This window comes from Bufo bufo, chromosome 1 (genome assembly GCF_905171765.1).
Source record: "Bufo bufo chromosome 1, aBufBuf1.1, whole genome shotgun sequence".
Lineage (NCBI taxonomy): Eukaryota > Metazoa > Chordata > Amphibia > Anura > Bufonidae > Bufo > Bufo bufo.
Window position 1 is genome coordinate 348,560,921 of NC_053389.1, and position 13,839 is coordinate 348,574,759.

At 45.7% G+C, this 13,839-nt stretch overlaps 1 protein-coding gene across 2 annotated transcripts in view; it reads left to right on the forward strand.

The window, feature by feature from the left end:
- Nucleotides 1–13,839, forward strand: part of LCP2 (lymphocyte cytosolic protein 2) — a 583,862-nt gene that overhangs the window by 37,136 nt on the left and 532,887 nt on the right. The gene's annotated exons all lie outside the window — the stretch shown is intronic.

Here is a 13,839-nt window from a genome sequence, read left to right on the forward strand (position 1 = left end):
AATGGGCGAAATCTCGTTGCACATCCTTGCCTGGCGCATGTGCTGAATTTGTGGGTGCAGAAATTTATTAACAACTACCCCGACATGTCAGAGCTGCTGCATATAGTGCGGGCCGTCTGTGCGCGCTTTCAGCGTTCTCATCCTGCTCGCCTGTCTGCGCTGCAGCTTAACTTCGACCTTCCCGTTCACCGTCTCATATGCGATGTGCCCACCTTGTGGAACTCCACCTTGCATATGTTAGAGAGACTGTACGAGCAACAGGAGGCGATAGTGGAGTTTCAGCTGCAGCACGCACGGGTCAGTCGCTCTGCGGAACAGCACCACTTCACCACCAATGAGTGGGCCTCCATGCGAGACCTGTGTGCCATGTTGTTCTGTTTCGAGTACTCCACCAACATGGCCAGTGGCGATGACGCTGTTATCAGCGTTACAATACCTCCTTGAGAAAACACTTAGAGCGATGATGGAAGAGGATGTGGCACAGGAGGAGGAGGAGGAGGAAGAGGGTCATTTAAAAGGGTTTCAGGCCAGTCATTTAGAAGTGGCTCAGAGGGTGGCTTCCTGCACCAGCCGAGGCCAGGTACACATTTGGCCAGCCAGGGCACAGTTCTGGAGGACGAGGAGGATGAGGAGGAGGAGGAACCATGTTCACAGAAGGGTAGCACCCAACGCAGCTCGTGGCCATCATTGGAGCGTGGCTGGGGGGATACGGAGGGCACAGATGATACACCTCCCACAGAGGACAGCTTGTCCTTACCTCTGGGCAGCCTGGCACACATGAGTGACTACATGCTGCAGTGCCTGCGCAACGACCGCAGAGTTGCCCACATTTTAAAGTGTGCAGACTACTGGGTGGCCACCCTGCTGGATCCCCGTTACAAAGACAACGTGCCGTCCTTAATTCCCTCACTGGAGCGTGGTAGGAAGATGCGCGAGTACAAGCACACGCTGGTAGATGCGCTGCTGGTGGCATTCCCACCTGACAGCGGGGCACAGTGGAAGCACAAGGCGAAGGCATACCCACTCAGTGTACATAAAAATACACAAAGGATGAACTGAGACTAAACTGGTTTGAGTAGCAAAATATAAATATACTTTATTCAATAATTCATAAAAAATATGTATGTGATGTAATATTGTAATTATTACATCACATACATATTTTTTATAAATTATTGAATAAAGTATATTTATATTTTGCTACTCAAACCCGTTTAGTCTCAGTTCATCTTTTGTTTGTGTATGTTTATGTACACTGAATGGGTATGTTACTGTAGAGTACTCTCCTTCACATAGGATCACTAAATGTGAACGCAAATCTATGTGTATTATGTGACTTACAGTACAGACCAAAAGTTTAGACACACCTTCTCATTCAAAGAGTTTTTTTTATTTTCATGACTATGAAGGCATCAAAACTATGAATTAACACATGTGGAATTATATACATAACAAACAAGTGTGAAACAACTGAAAATATGTCATATTCTAGGTTCTTCAAAGTAGCCACCTTTTGCTTTGATTACTGCTTTGCACACTCTTGGCATTCTCTTGATGAGCTTCAAGAGGTAGTCCCCTGAAATGGTCTTCCAACAGTCTTGAAGGAGTTCCCAGAGATGCTTAGCACTTGTTGGCCCTTTTGCCTTCACTCTGCGGTCCAGCTCACCCCAAACCATCTCGATTGGGTTCAGGTCCGGTGACTGTGGAGGCCAGGTCATCTGGCGCAGCACCCCATCACTCTCCTTCATGGTCAAACAGCCCTGACTTTCAAAGTTTTCCCAATTTTTCGGCTGACTGACTGACCTTAATTTCTTAAAGTAATGATGGCCACTCGTTTTTCTTTACTTAGCTGCTTTTTTCTTGCCATAATACAAATTCTAAGTCTATTCAGTAGGACTATCAGCTGTGTATCCACCTGACTTCTCCTCAACGCCATTGATGGTCCCAACCCCATTTATAAGGCAAGAAATCCCACTTATTAAACCTGACAGGGCACACCTGTGAAGTGAAAACCATTTCAGGGGACTACCTCTTGAAGCTCATCAAGAGAATGCCAAGAGTGTGCAAAGCAGTAATCAAAGCAAAAGGTGGCTACTTTGAAGAACCTAGAAAATAACATATTTTCTGTTGTTTCACACTTGTTTGTTATGTATACATATGTGTCAATTCATAGTTTTTATGCCTTCAGTGTGAATCTACAATTTTCATAGTCATGAAAATAAAGAAAACTCTTTAAATGAGAAGGTGTGTCACAACTTTTGGTCTGTACTGTATATATTTTAATTAGTCTGGTTGCTGTGGTTTTTCACAGATTTTTTGGTCGCGGACCCTATGGATTTAAAGGCAAGAGAGCGTAATTGGCAAACTCGTCTTGCACAAGTATTTAGTGATGTTAATTCATCGGATGGTGGAGGCGATCGGAGAAATGTGAGTGAACTTCAGGGCACATTAAAAACGCAACTCCACCGGAGGATAAAAATCTGGTGGAATAAGGCTTTTCTAGAGAATTATGTCCAGCGGAAACTTGTCCCCAGAGGTTTACACATTCAGGTGTTCCCATCCTTTCCCATTTTGGATGAAGGGTTTACCGATAAATGGGAGGAGATCTGCACTAAGAGCTCCTTCCAATTTATGGAACTTCTGATAGATCTTGATGCTGAAAGATTATGCCAACTTGATCAGGACATCACATCCACACAGGGCCAATTGAAAGGGATCCTCACGGATGAGGAGTGGAATTCCTTCCATCGTCAGCTGAATTTGCAATTGGACACATGGGAAAAGGAAATCCAAGATATGAAGACAAAGAAATTTGAGAGAGTTTCAGCTGATGTACAATCTAATCAGGTATACCGATGGAGATGTACACAACAAACACATACCCTGGCTCGTACGTCCTCGATATCCTCAGTATCAACAATTAGTGACATGGAATATCATGCCGGTGGAGGCGTAATTACGCGATGGAGAGGGAAGAGCAAGAGAAAATGGGATAATAGAGGACAGCCTAACAAAAGAAGGCAAGATGATCGAACTGGGGGAACACAAAAAGTTGACGGCCTGAAGGTAATTAACCTATCCAACCATTGCTTTTCTGATACTGATATTTCAGTATTACAGAAAGTTCTAACTTTCTTGCCATGTTCGTCTCTTGATGTTTTCACAGCGGTGAAAGATCTTCACCTCTTTAGACGTCTCTTGGTATTTAAGAAGTGGTTTTATAGATCTGAGGAGGATAATGATTTTAACACACTGGCAGAAAAGGAAGCATCGGAACAATCGGTAGAGACATCAGGTGAGATCCCTATGTTTTTGAAGAGACAGTCTGAGAGGTTTCCGTCACTGTGTGTCCGGCTGTTGGCCTCTTTGTGAGATCAGTAACCAATGAACTCCACAGGCTGTCTCGTAATAATATATGTGACAACCTAACATTAGACCAACGTTCATCTCTAAAAAAAATTACAGTCCTTTAAGGACGTTATCTATAAACCTGCTAATAAAGGTGGAAATGTAGTTGTCTGGCCTTGTAAAATGTATGAGGTGGAAGATTACCGTCAATTGAGGAATTCATCTTGCTATAAGAAACTTACATTTAATCCCTTGTCATCTTAAAGTACACAACTACGAGACCTTTTAGACAAAGCAGTGGAAGAAGGCATCATCTCTAAACAGTTACAAGAGGAACTCACTGTGGATAATCCTGTGATGCCGACACTATATCTCCTACCTAAAGTCCACAAAAATGTGGAAAAACCTCCAGGTAGGCCCATTATATCGGGATGTGGGGGGCCCTTCTAAAACGTATTAAAATTTCTGGATCACAAACAAAAACCACTTGTTGAATGCCTACCATCATATACTCGTGATACGGCAGACCTACTTCAGAAAATAGATGGGATTCATGTAGATTCTGGTATGTTCCTTGTGACGTGCGATGTGGAATCTCTGTATACCAGTATTAAACATGTGGATGGAATGAAAGCTACATTGTATTTCCTATCCATGAGCGATAACGATAGAGCCATGGTTGGATATCTCATGGAACTTTTACATTTTGTGCTGACGCACAATTACTTTACATTTAATGTCTCCTTCTACCTGCAGCTCCAGGGGATGGCTATGGGGGCGGCCTTCGCGCCTTCATATGCCAACCTTTTCCTGGGGCTGTGGGAAAGAGAGCTATTCATGTCGGATCAGGGTACGTAGATGGACCGGGTCATCTTTTGGGCCCTGTACATTGACGATATCTTCTTAATCTGGCATGGTTCCGCAGAGGAACTACAAGGATTCATGGTTAACTTGAATGCCAATGCTTACAACATTCATCTAACCTATAATTTTATTCCTAAGATGGTGGACTTCTTGGATTTCATGATTAAAACCGATGACTTTGGTTATCTACATACAGACGTATATAGAAAGGAGACATCTGCCAATATGCTATTGTGTGCATCGTCATCACACCCAATTCAGACCATTAGGGGGATTCCAATTGGTGAATTTATTAGGATAAGGAGGATATCTTCCAGTAATGCTGATTTCGAGAGACAAGCGGGTATTTTGAAAAATCGGTTCCTCGAAAGAGGATATAGTAAAAGATCTATTAAAAAAGTTTACAATAGAGCAAGGAATACACCACTAGAAAGTCTGGTGAATCCCAAAGTAAGGCTACTTTCACACTAGCGTTCGGGTGTCCGCTTGTGAGCTCCGTTTGAAGGGGCTCACAAGCGGCCCCGAACGCATCCGTCCAGCCCTAATGCATTCTGAGTGGACGCGGATCCGCTCAGAATGCATCAGTCTGGCAGCGTTCAGCCTCCGCTCCGCTCAGCAAGCGGACACCTGAACGCTGCTTGCAGCGTTCGGATGTCCGCCTGGCCGTGCAGAGGCAAGCGGATCCGTCCAGACTTACAATGTAAGTCAATGGGGACGGATCCGTTTGAAGATGACACAATATGGCTCAATCTTCAAACGGATCCGTCCCCCATTGACTTTCAATGTAAAGTCTGGACGGATCCGTTCAGGCTACTTTCACACTTAGAATTTTTTTCAAACTATAATGCAGACGGATCCGTTCTGAACGGATACAAACGTCTGCATTATAGGAGCGGATCCGTCTGAGCAGACATCAGACGGACCTGCTCTGAACGGTAGTGTGAAAGTAGCCTTAGGCATCAACCAGTTGAAATAGTGAGGTACATTACCAACTATCATTCCCAATGGGAAGATATGTATCAGCTGTTAAGAAGATTTTGGACAATTTTGAGGACTGATTTGGTCTTGGCAAAATACTTGTCTCCAAATCCATCTTTGGTAGCTAGGCGATCGAGAAACTTGCGCGACCATTTAGTTAAATCCTACTATACGCCTGCAGAGAGTGGTAGGATTTTTGGGTCTAGGGGACCGAAATGCGGTTGTTCCCCAAGTGGCAGATGCGTAGCATGTTCGAACATAGAGAAGGCTACTGATTTTACAAATTCAACTCAGACAAAAACATACCAGATCAGACACAGTATTACCTGTACGACAAAAGCAGTAGTGTATTATGCAACATGCCCATGTCAGAAAATTGATGTTGGCCTCACTACCAGGGAATTAAAAATTTGATTAAGGGAACACATCCGAGACATAGTGAAAGCTAAAGATGTCGATGAGCTAGTCAATCTGAAACCCATTCCTAAACATTTTAAGAAATTCCATCAGGGAAATCCGTCCCTCCTAAAAATATGTAGCATTGACCACGTGAATTTAGGGATGAGAGGTGGAAATGTTATGAAGATGCTTGCTCAGCGTGAGACGAGATGGATCTGGACCCTGGACACCATGCAACCAAGGGGCCTTAATGATGTCCTGGGTTTCGCTCCATTTCTTTGAGTGGCACACCATTTTGTTTTTATATGTATATTACATCACATATATATTTTTTATGAATTATTGAATAAAATATATTTATATTTTGCTATTCAAACCCATTTAGTCTCAGTTCATCCTTTGTTTGTGATTGTTGCACTGCTATACCTAGTAGACAGGTAAACAAATGTCACAAATTTGTCTGTTACATATTTGGGTGAAATTCACAAATTTTTGGCTGTAATATACCACTGCTCTACCTAGTAGACAGGTAAAAACATTTCACTAATTTGTCTGTTACATATTCGGGTGAAATTCATCAATTTTTGGCTGGGATATACCCCTGCTCTACCTAGTAGACAGGTTAATAAATTTGACAAATTTTTCTGTTACATTGTTGGGTGACATTTTACAATTTTTGCCGTGAATAAACCCCTGCTCTGCATAGGTAACAGGGCCCGAAATTTTTAAAAATCACCTGTTCCATTGGTGGGTGACATTAACCCTTTTCTGGCGATGAAAAACCCCTTCTTTGCATAGGTGACAGGGACTTAATGTCACGGCTGAGGATGGGGAAAACCCTCAGCCGTGCGATGACAGAAGATGTAGTCGCTGCTCGGCCAGGACGACAGAACTAGGGAGCAGGTCACCTCCTATCACGTCCCTAATTCTGACCCTGACTCCTAGCTGTATGAGCCGACCCTGATGGTAGGAGGGCTCATACTCCGTAACCTTGGGGTCCCTACTAGCCCTCAGGGTGGCCCTGAACTAGGAGCAGGGTAAGACGACCTGTTCCTCCTAGGCACGGACGAACAGGAGTCTTACTGGCCAAGCTGCAAAGAGAAGGGGAACATAAACAGACATATGGATATGACAGGTGAACCAAGCAGTTCCACACACTAGGAAAGGGGTTAACCCTTCCATCACCAAACAAGGTAAGTGTCACTTAAAGGGGGTGTAAAATAAACAATTACACTGCAGCTGTTACCGCAGGCAACGACATGCGTGGCAACCATGTCCTAAGAGTCAGCTAGAAGGCCGAGACACTGCCACCACATGTACACAACACCAAACGTTTCCACGGGCAGCCACAAGTGAAGGGAAGTGTCACAGTGCACACCTACATAAACCTCGTGCACACCAGACATAGAAAGTGAGCACAAAAACCACACTTTACCAGAGGAAACCGCATGCCGTGACAGTGAGCGCCTAGCAAGCGCTCAGGCCACTCCACTGCCAACAACCTTATGTTGCCAACGGCAACCACACGTGAGGCAAGATACAGAGCTCACACCTGTGGTTGACAACATAAAACAAACCGCTGACAGCTGCATGCGAACCAAGGAGTCACGACCACAACCATGGTCGTGACACTTAAATTTCTAAAATTCATTTTTAATTGGCCCTTTCATTTGATCCTTCAGCTTAAATAGCTTCTCCCACATTTCCGCCTGATCATATTGCAGCCATTTATCTCCCTTGGATGTGGTCTCTCTTTCTCACGCTCCCTCTCCGGCGTGGTACCCTGATTCGCCAATAACCGTGATCAACATGGTAGGCGCAGAAAAGAACATCGAAAAATGATAGAGAAGATATCCAAATGGATGGTGGACGTCACGGGGGCACCTCTGCATAGGTGACAGGAGCATAAATTTCAAAAAATCGTCTGTCACATTGTCAGGTGACATTTTACCAATTTTGCCAGATAGAAACCCCTGCTCTGCATAGGTGACAGGGAATTAAATTAAAAAAATTCTACTTTAATTGATGCGCACCACCTACTTTCATTCAATGCTTAAACTTTAACAAGTTGTCCCACATTTGCGCTTCAATAGTTTGTCCCACATTTCTGCTCTATCATATTTAATTTGAAACAATTAACCTCCCTTGGATAGGGTCTCCCTTTCTCATGCTCTCGTTTCGAATCTGGAACCCTGATTCGCGGATAACCATGTTCAACATGGTAGGCGCCGAAAAGAACATCGAAAGTTGATAGAGAAGGTATCCAAATGGATGGTGGACATCACGGGGGCACCTCTGCATAGCTGACAGGGACATAAATTTCTAAAATTCATCTGTTACATTGTCAGGTTACATTTTACCAATTTTGATGGATAGAAACCCCTGCTCTGCATAGGTGACAGGGACTTAAATTTCTAAGATTCGTCTTTAATTGGCCCTTACATTCGATCCTTCTGCTTCAATAGCTTCTCCCACATTTCCGACTGATCACATTGCAGCCATTAACCTGCCTTGGATGTTGTCTCTCTTTCTCAAGCTCCCTCTCCGGCGTGGAACCCTAATTCGCCAATAACCGTGATCAACATGGTAGGCGCAGAAAAGAACATCGAAAGTAGATAGAGAAGATATCCAAATGGATGGTGGACGTCACGGGGGTACTTCTGCATCGGTGACAGGGACATAAATTTCAAAAATTCGTCTGTTACATTGTCAAGTGACATTTTACCAATTTTCACGGATAGAAACCCCTGCTCTGCATAGGTGACAGGGACTTAAATTTCTAAGATTCGTCTTTAATTGGCCCTTTCATTCAATCCTTCTGCTTTAATAACTTGTCCCATATTTCCACTCCATCACATTGCAGCCATTAACCTCCCTTGGATGTGGTCTCCCTTTCTCACGCTCCCTCTCCGGTGTGGATCCAAATGGATCGTGAACATCACGGGGACGAGCGCCTATACGTACTGACTGATGGGTCTCCCCCCTTTGACTGCTGGGTCCCCAAATTGGGCACATGGCCTGAACTTGCCCTTTACGCCTTGGAGGTGCTGCCCTGCCCTGCAGTCAGTGTATTGTCTGGACGTTTGTTTAGCACGGCTGGAGGGGGTTATCACAGGTTATATTTCCCATTGTTTTGGGGTGCACCCTAATAAAAAAAAAAAAAAAAAAAAAGACTGTGTAGGCTACCTCCTCCTCCTCCACCGGCGCTTCCACCTACACCGCCACATCCACTGTCTCCTCAACCTCCTACTCCATATGGACCTCGTCCTCCTAGAACAAGATTATTATATATTTTTTTTAAGTATTTTATGTTATTTTAAGTCATTTCCCTATCCACATTTGTTTGCAGAGCCCTTGCCATGCTCTTAACCACATTTTTCTGCATTTGCAGCCCTCTAGCCCTTTCCATGACTTTTTTAGAACCAAAGTTCGGGTCCCCATTGACTTCAATGGGGTTCGGGGTCAAGATCGGGTCAAGTTCGGGTCCTGAACTCGAACTTTTTTGTGAAGGTCGGCTGAACCCGTCGAACCCAGGTGTCCAGGTGTCTGCTCAACTCTACACGTGATTGGAAAGTTTACATGTCTTCTGTGTTTTGTACCCACTCCTGCTTTTGGATTTCAAATCATGAGCATATCCTGATGCAAAATAGGGACTGTGTGATACAGGCCTTACGATTACTCCAAAGACAGGATCCATTGTGTTTCTCATATTTCCGTCCTTCTGACAGATCAGAAGAAGGGTAAAATTAATTGTGATGTCAACAAAGCCAAACAGGGAGAATAGTGGCCCAGAGTGTTGAGCGTGGTAACCGCATGAGGAGTCAACACAGTGGCCAAGTCACAGAGTGGTGAGGTGGCAACCGCATGAGAAGTCAACACAGTGGCTCAGTCACAGAGTGGTGAGGGTGGCAACTGCATGAGGAGTCAAGATAGTGGTCAGTCACAGAGTGGAGAGGGTGGCAACCGCATGAGGAGTCAACACAGTGGCCAAGTCACAGAGTGGTGAAGTGGCAACTGCATGAGGAGTCATCACAGTGGCTCAGTCACAGAGTGGTGAGGGTGTCATCCGCATGAGGAGTCAACATAGTGGTCAGTCACAGAGTGTAGAGAGTGGCAACCGCATGAGGAGTCAAAATAGTGGTCAGTCACAGAGTGGAGAGGGTGGCAACTTCATGAGGAGTCAACATAGTGGTCAGTCAGAGTGGTGAGGTGGCAAATGCATGAGGAGTCAACACACTGGCCCAGTCACAGGGTGAGGGCAACAGCAGTGGCAGTAAGAGCACAAGATGGTGGGTGGCAGTAGGAAAACATGGCAGCTGAGGCAGCAGGTGTGTGATATCAGCCGTGTGGCAGCATCAAAATAGTGGGTAAAGCAGGTGGCCAGAAGAAATGGGTCTCTTTTCACAAAGTTTTGGTGTAGCAACCAAAATGATCTAATCTGATGCATCAGGCACTGACGTGTGGAAATCCTGGTTGATCCACACAAAGGTCAGTCTCTCCACATTTTGGGTGGAATGGTGAGTTCTCCTTGGGGAAACTATGCCCCCAGCTGCACTAAACACCTGCTCTGATGCCACACTAGTGGCAAGGCAGGAAAGCTTGTCCAGGGCAAACTCAGCCATTTGCAGCCACAAATTATGTTTAACTGCCCAGTAGTCCAGGGGATCTTCGTTGTCGGGTGGCAGAGTGTAGTCCAAGTATGCCACCACCTGCTAGTTCAGCAAGTCCATGTCTTTCTGCTGCTGGTGGGTGGTTTCTTCAGTAGGCGGGTGAAGAAATATGCTCATTAGAGACTCCAGACTTAAGTTGCTGCTTATGGAGCTGGTGCTGCTCCTGCCCCCCACCCCCCTTCTGCAGCCATAGCAGTGGAAAGTGAGCACAGAGGGCCCCCCGCTCAGACCTTCGGACAGCGGCCAACTGACTACATAGGATGTCTTGATAGTAGTTGAGTTTATCCTCCCTCTCAGCGGGTGGAAAAAAGGCCCCCATTTTGGTGTATCAGCAAAGGTCTAACATGGTGGAAAGCCAGTAGTCATGCCTCTGCCGAATGGTGTTAATACGACTGTCACTACACAAGCAACTCAGCATGCATCTGGCCATTTGCGCAAGAGACTCGGATGAACTCCTTGCCTCCATCTCCACTGCATACTGCCATGGTGTGTCAGGGTCATCTGCCTTGTCCTCCTCATCACCCTCTAGCTCTTCTTGCTCCTCTCCTGTCACTTGTGGAAAAAAAACACCCATTTCTATACACATTACTTGTGCGTGAATGTTCTCCTCCATCTTTTCAGCCTCCAGAGGGCTCAGGAGGCGGTGACATCTCGTGTCCCCTGGCCAGCTAGATTTATCAGCATCTGCTCCAGGACAAGAAAGAGTGGAATTACGTGATTCATCCCATGGTCCTGGCGACTGACAAATAGAGTGGCATCCTCAAAGGCCTGTGCTAACGGCAGGTGTCACACATGAGCTGCCACTGGCTAACATCAAAGCTACATAGGGGAGTGCTGCTGTCCGTCTGCATCATCACAAAATCGTTTATGGCCTTCTTCTGCTCATATAGTCAGTCCAACATGTGGAAGGTGCCGTTTCAAAGGGTGTAAACATCACATATCAGGAGATGTTGGGGAATGCTATTCTGCCTTCGCAGCTCAAGGAGGGCGTGTTTTGCAGTGTAAGAGTGGCTGAAGTGCATGCATAGTTTCCTAGCCATTTTCAGGATGTCTTGCAGTAGGGTAGAAGACTTCAGTAACCGCTTTACAACCACATTAAAGATGTGCACCATGCAGGGCGCATTGGTCAGCCCTTCTTGATGCAGCGCCAACACAATGTTTTTCCCATTGTCAGTGACCATGGTTCCGATTTTAATTTGGGGTGGAGAGAGCCAGGATTCGATTTCCTCTTGAAGGATGCAGAGCAGTTCCTCCCCGATGTGACTCCATTCGCCTAGGCAAACTAGGTGCACGCATACTGTTGTCTTCTTGCAATTGTCTCAGTGATTGATTGTTGATGAAACGAGTGAGGAGGAGGAGGAGGAGCAGGGGCATCAGGATTGGTAGATTTTGGGAAGGAAATACAGCTCCCTTCTGTTGAGGTGGTGGAGCCTTGACTGCAGGAGAAGGGGTGCAGGCCACTGGATGATGCAATGTGTCAGGCTGTACCACTACATTATCATGAACCTTGCTTTATTAGGTAAAGTATTGATCCAAGGGTAGGCACAGGGGGAGGGGAAATAACATAGGGAGGGTAAAGCTTTCCCTAGTCATTCCCTATATCTCTCGCAGCCCAGAGACGTGCCCTGATGCAGAGAACTCGCTGTCCTCATGCCTAACCTAAAAAAAAATGGGTTCCTCAGGGGGTAAGTACCAAGAGGGTAATTGAAAAAATAATTATAGGGTAATTAAGGCAATGGTGATAGGGTAGTTATTAAATTAAGTAGATGAACAAGGTATAAACCAAGAGGAGTAGGGATACAGATAGACTCTTACCCCAAGGAGACTAATATGTCCCCTTGTCTAGTACATATTAGAAAAACGCAGCTACATGCCCAGACATTGATGCCTAAAAATAATTACAGATGTACAAATAAGGAACAAAGTCACGTTACTGATAATACTCATATGGCAGGAGTGCTGGTCGTCGAGAATCAGGGGCAGATTAAGTGCATCATAGGCCGGGGGCTGTCTATCCAACTTGGGCCCCTCTCTCTATTTTCCACTCACATCCCCCCTTTCATGTGCTGCCCAATAGTTTTTTTCTGTATGAAGAGACTGCAGTGCCCCGTGAGCCACCTCTTCCTAGGCCAGTGACATCACATTCATCAGTCACATGGCCTAGGAGCAGGTCAGTCCCATCCAAGTGAATAGGGATGAGTGCAATACCAAATGCTGCCACTATCAAATGGTCAGCGCTGTGCTTGGTACGCAGCAAGGAGGCCGAGGCCTCACTGGAGCACCACAGTCTCCTCAAACAGCTGATTGACAGTGGTGCCAGGAGTCGGACCCCCGCCAGTTTCATATTGATGACTTAGGCCACATGCACACGACAGTATTTTTTTACGGTCCGCAAAACGGGGTTCTGTTGGTCCGTGATCCGTGACCGTTTTTTCATCCGTGGGTCTTCCTTGATTTTTGGAGGATCCACAGACATGAAAAAAAAATTGTTTTGGTGTCCGCCTGGCCGTGCGGAGCCAAATGGATCCGTCCTGACTTACAATGCAAGTCAATGTGGACGGATCCGTTTGACGTTGACACAATATGTTGCAATTGCAAACGGATCCGTTCCCCATTGACTTTCAATGTAAAGTCAGGAGTTAATATACCATATGATCGGAGTTTTCTCCAATCCGATGGTATATTTTAACTTGAAGCGTCCCCATCACCATGGGAACGCCTCTATGTTAGAATATACCATGGGATTTGAGTTAGATCGTGAAACTCATATCCGACAGTATATTCTAACACAGAGGCGTTCCCATATTGATGGGGACGCTTCAAGTTAGAATATTCTACGAACTGTGTACATGACTGCCCCCTGCTGCCTGGCAGCACCCGATCTTTTACAGGGGGCTGTGATCCGCACAATTAACCCCTCAGGTGCCGCACCTAAAGGGTTAATTGTGCGCATCATAGCCCCCTGTAAGAGATCAGCTGCTGCCAGGCAGGAGGGGGCAGACCTGAGGGGTTAATTGTGCGGATCACAGCCCCCTGTAAAAGAGGCAGCAGGGGGCAGTCATGTACACAGTTCTCAGTATATTCTAACTTGAAGCGTCCCCATCACTATGGGAAAGCCTCTGTGTTAGAATATACTGTCGGATATGAGTTTTCACAAAGTGAAAACTCATATCTGAAAAAGCTTTTATGCAGACGGATCTGTGATCCGTCTGTGTGAAAGTTGCCAGCGGCCACGGATCACGGACGCGGATGCCAATCTTGTGTGCATCCGTGTTTTTTCACGGACCCATTGACTTGAATGGGTCCGTGAACCGTTGTCCGTCAAAAAAATAGGACAGGTCATATTTTTTGGACGGACAGGAAACACGGATCACGGCCGCGGATGAAAGTCAATGGGTCCGCAGAAAAGCACGGAAAACGGAACAACTGCCACGGATGCACACAACGGTCGTGTGCATGAGGCCTTATCCTGAAGATGTTATTTGTAGTTTACATAGGACTGCAGGTACCATCTACTATATTATCTGTACCCCAAGAGTTATCACTGTGTTATCTGTGGTGTTACATAGGACTGCAGGTG